Source organism: Macrobrachium rosenbergii, chromosome 6 (assembly GCF_040412425.1).
Source record: "Macrobrachium rosenbergii isolate ZJJX-2024 chromosome 6, ASM4041242v1, whole genome shotgun sequence".
Classification (NCBI taxonomy): domain Eukaryota; kingdom Metazoa; phylum Arthropoda; class Malacostraca; order Decapoda; family Palaemonidae; genus Macrobrachium; species Macrobrachium rosenbergii.
Genome location: NC_089746.1, coordinates 57,926,512 through 57,931,511, shown reverse-complemented (window position 1 = coordinate 57,931,511; position 5,000 = coordinate 57,926,512). Strand labels below are relative to the sequence as shown.

The following is a 5,000-nucleotide window of genomic DNA, read 5'->3' as shown; positions in this document are numbered from 1 at the left end:
AACCGTAAAAGGAGATTATGAAGGCGTATTATGAATTGTTTTGTCCCGACTTGTTGTTGCGTGTGTGCATATCTTTGGCCCCCCCTGTTTGTTTATCGTTCTTTATTTAGCCTCTCTCTCTCTCTCTCTCTCTCTCTCTCTCTCTCTCTCTCTCTCTCTCTCTCTCTCTCTCTCTCTCTCTCTCTCCTTTTTCCATAACTGGTCTTTCAGTATTCCATATTCCAATTAGCTCATTAGAGTAATATAAATCATAATAATGCAATATTACCTTTATTGGCTTTGTATATATCTTATAAACTAAGGCACTTTTTTTTCTTATTGCAGGTACGTTAACGTGTGAGAAAGTTTATGTTGTGGAGGATGATTGAAACTGGTTTTATCGGTAAGTAAAGTTATCCCCTCACTACGAGGAGTTAATTTTGTTTTGTTTTAAGCGAAACACATTCTTTTTGAATAGTCTCTTTGCGTCCATTCTTGTGCATGCTTACGTAGATATAAAGGAAATTTGCATGTGTGAAGTAATATATATTAAATATATGTATATATATTATCTATATGTATATATATGCATATATATATATAAATTATTTGTGTTTTGTGTACATGTTTATGAAATGGTTGTCTTCATAGGTAAGAGGATATATATTATATATCTGTATGTGTATGCACATTATATATATATATATATATATATATATATATATATATATATATATATATATATATATATATATATATATATATATGTTTGTGTACATGCTTATGAAATGGTTGTCTTCATAGGTAAGAGGTATTGGGGTTAGGGGTAAGGTATTTCATCTCAGTCATTTTTCATGTGTTTTGTCCAATAACAAGAGATTCAAGTTGATATTTACCTCCTAGAGTGCAATACGTACCTTATGAGAAACTCGGAAATTCGTTGGAAAGAGGGACAACTGCGTTGTATGTGCGTTCGTGTGTGTATGTATGTGTGTATAGCCCTGAGGTGAGGTACTTTATAGAGCTTATTTACACCCCAGAGAAGATATTCTCTCAGTGGAGTCTTATTGAGGTTTTTGACTCTCTCTCTCTCTCTCTCTCTCTCTCTCTCTCTCTCTCTCTCTCTCTCTCTATCTAATAAGTGGCCTGCATTACTTTCTGTGTGTGTGTGTGTGTGTGTGTATGTGTGTGTGTGTTGTATCACCACGTTAAATATGAGGGCATGTGATGATTTTCATAACGAGCGTGGAAGTCACTTCCGTTGAGGTAGAAACGTGAGAGAAATTTTCTCAACCATGATTGCTTTTGGCTTATACTGGATGACCAAATTTACTTTCGTACTATTTTCACTCGTTGATCAACTGACCCACTTAAATTGGCAATTTCATAGCATAATATCTAATGCCTGTCCTCTTCCCAGTTTCCTGCTTGGCTGATGTTAAGTATACCTTAGTTTAACCAGACCACTGAGCTGATTAACAGCTCTCCTAGGGCTGGCCCGAAGGATTAGACCTATTTTACGTGGCTAAGAACCAATTGGTTACCTAGCAACGGGACCTACAGCTTTATTGTGGAATCCGAACTACATTATAGCGAGAAATGAATTTCTATCACCAGAAATAAGGCTGATGTTAAGGCTGTTCACTTTCAGATGTTCAAAGAAGGGATTATTATTATCTGGAAACTTTGGCTTCTTGTTGGTATTCCAGTTGAATGTATCCGGAAAGAATTCTTTACTGCTTGATATTATTAGAAAGCGAAATGTTTTATTTGTATATCTTTTTTTACCCAGGTGAAAATTGGAGGGCATATTTCCTCAAAAATTTCTCGTTAGGAGATATCCAATTGAATTACAAAGCAATTCGGTTTTGAGACCTAGACATGGATTTCCGCAAGTTTTTTATTTTCGTATAGATAAGAAAATTAAAGAGGAAAGACTCTGTTTGTGAACTGGGTATGCATCTGGTGGGGAAAATCTGTTATCTCTCCCGTTGGAGTTTGCTTAACCAAATGGCTGTTACTTACCCAAGACAACTCAGAGTGCATTTTGAACTTTGAGTGTATCACCTGAACTCAGTTGAAGTGGCTGTTAGAGGTTTATATCCTAATGCCGAGACTCAGTCCAAATAAAAATGGTTAATCACTAAGTTTTCATGTTAGCCCCTTCGCCTAATAAGATGACAGGCGTTACTAAAGCTTGATATAGGTTTTATTTCAGGCCATAAAGGCAATTTTTTTTTTTTGTATAGAGATTATTAGTGATCAAGATATGACATCCTTGATAGAAAATGTTTTAATTTTTATTAGAAATATAGAGAATACGACTTTTTTTTCTTGTACTGAACGCTTAAAAGGTTATGGTTCCACCTCCACTCTCCCTTTTATTAATCAGGTCCGTCAGAGTTCACGGTGGTTAGATTTATTCATTTTGTTAATAGATATGAAAAATGAGCCTTGCATTCCGTTTTTGTAAGAAGTGTTTTCAAATAGTCCAACGAAATACTTTTCAGGATAAAATGGTCGACGTTTAATGTAGAAATCAACTGTATGAAGGTGTGTGTTATAGAGAGAGAGAGAGAGAGAGAGAGAGAGAGAGAGAGAGAGAGAGAGAGAGAGAGAGGAATTTAATTTTGTTGAGAATTCGTTATTAGGTTTTAGTCTTGTGACTGTGTTTAGCATTCCAGTATGGGACAAGCTTTTCGGACGCAGCAAACCTCCGCCAAGGGTGAGGAGTCTCTCTCTCTCTCTCTCTCTCTCTCTCTCTCTCTCTCTCTCTCTCTCTCTCTCTGTGTGTGTTATCTTCCCAAATCCAATTAATTATGACCAGTCTTTAGACAATTTTCATATGAATCAAGGCAAAGCATCTGGTTAGTCTTGCAAACAAATATTCATATTAACCAACAGACGGACATTTAAGCAAACAGACTTGGATACTGTTGGAGATAATTCATGCTTAAGTTAGACACTGAAAGGACGATTCATATCCTGTGGTGTCCTGTCGTATCCTCCTCGATAAGCAAGAGGGCCTTTTGTGTGTTTGGGATTTTCTGCTTTGTAGAACCTATGTAGTCACGAGAGAGAGAGTTGTAGTTTGTACGTAGTTACTGCTAAATACGTCACGATTTGGCTCGTCTCCAAGAAATTGTTAGGGGATCGTTATTGATCATAACGTAATTACTGGATTGTGTTGTTATAAGCTGACAATTGTAGCTCTCAGCAAATTTTATTTCTTGTTTATATACATATGTATATGTGTATATGTGTGTATATATAGGCTACACACACACACACACACACACACACACATATAATATATATATATATATATATATATATATATATATATATATATATATATATATATATATATATATATATATATATATATATATATATATATATATATATATATATATATATATCAGCATGAAGGTGGGCCATGGAAACGTACTAAATTCAGCATAATTTTTATTTCCAGCGTTCCGTAATAACTTTATTACATCATCAGGGAATCTGTTAAATAATGAATAAAATTCCTCTAAAAATTTCTCTAAAAATCAATAAAATTCATAAAATGCAGCACAGTTAGAATACCAGATAAAAACGAAAACGACATAAAAATATATATATATACATATATATATATATATATATATATATATATATATATATATATATATATATATATATATATATATATATATATATATATATATATATATATATATATATAATTTGCTACATGTTATATTGTTATGGCCGTTACAGCGAAGATTGTCGTCATAGGCGACGAAATTAGCCCGGATGAAATGTTGTTGTTTTGATGTCAAATATAGGGGTGGTATATTAAGGTTTCTCTTACTATTTTTAAGAGCGATAAGCCAGGGCTCAATAAAGCAGCCAGCAGGCTGCGTCGATTGTTACCGAGCTGTGGGGCATTACCACTGCAAATTCTGTCTGACTAACATTAACGTAATCTACACAAAGACTTGAATAGAAGTAAGCTTCTGTATATTCTTGTTATAGGAATGATTTATCTCTCTCTCTCTCTCTCTCTCTCTCTCTCTCTCTCTCTCTCTCTCTGTGTGTGTGTGTGTGTGTGTGTGTGTGTATGTGTGTGTTTAATGACTAGTGCTTTAAGAGCTGGAGACATATCTCCGCAGACCTAACAAAATGTTTTGCTCTTATTACATGATTTTTTTTTTTATCTATATATTATTTAATCTTGGTTCTGTTTCTTTTAGCTCCTGATTTGTGATGTATCCTTGCCTCGCACCTTTTGATAGCCAGGCTTGTTTTTGGAATATTCCTGTAAGAAGGACAATCGCCTTGAAACAGGACAAAATGAATGGCTCAGTATTTCAACTTAGAAGATCGTCTAAATTCCTGGAATAGTCAGACCAACTATGACCCGTACCCCTGAAAAGGTTGACAGTGGATGATATAAATGACAGACCAAAGGGTTCCTTTAATTATCGTTATTAAATCTTGAAATAGAACTGGGAGAATTGTAAAACATTATCTAGAACTGAGAGAATTGTAAAATATTATCTTACATGATGGTCATGAATGACCTCTGTAAGGAAGGTAGGTTCCTGTCTAAGGAAGGTAGGAATTATGTCTAGGATACTACCGAGAGAGAGAGAGAGAGAGAGAGAGAGAGAGAGAGAGAGAGAGAGCCACGCCCAGCTAGCTACCTGATAGGGCTGTAGGAAAAAATGTATGCTGCCTAATAATGAAACTGGAATCGCCCCTCTCCTGCCGCATGAGAACAGACCGTCTTTCTCATTTATTTTAGTCGGTTTCTTGTTCTTGTTTTTGAACTTTATCATCCATTATCATTATTTTTATTACATTTTCTATGCGGGAATTAGTATGAATTCTTCGACCCTGTTCTGGAACAGGACGAAATGTTGAGGATTTCCAAAGTCTGTTACCGTTATTTTAGCCTGGACGAGGACACTGGAATTATTAGATTCTGTAAAAAATACTTCTGTAAGAGGTAGTACTCGTAAAAATTT

At 34.8% G+C, this 5,000-nt stretch overlaps 1 protein-coding gene across 41 annotated transcripts in view; it reads left to right on the top strand.

Moving 5' to 3' along the window:
- Positions 1 to 5,000, top strand: part of PMCA (plasma membrane calcium-transporting ATPase 3) — a 476,515-nt gene that overhangs the window by 239,027 nt on the left and 232,488 nt on the right. Inside the window, exon 1 of one of the 41 annotated variants that reach the window (XR_010853414.1) lies at positions 324 to 382. The exons of the other annotated variants lie outside the window; for them this stretch is intronic. The gene's annotated coding sequence lies outside the window, so the exon portion shown is untranslated. Of the gene's footprint in view, positions 1 to 323; positions 383 to 5,000 lie in introns of those variants that run through there. 41 annotated transcript variants of the gene reach the window in all.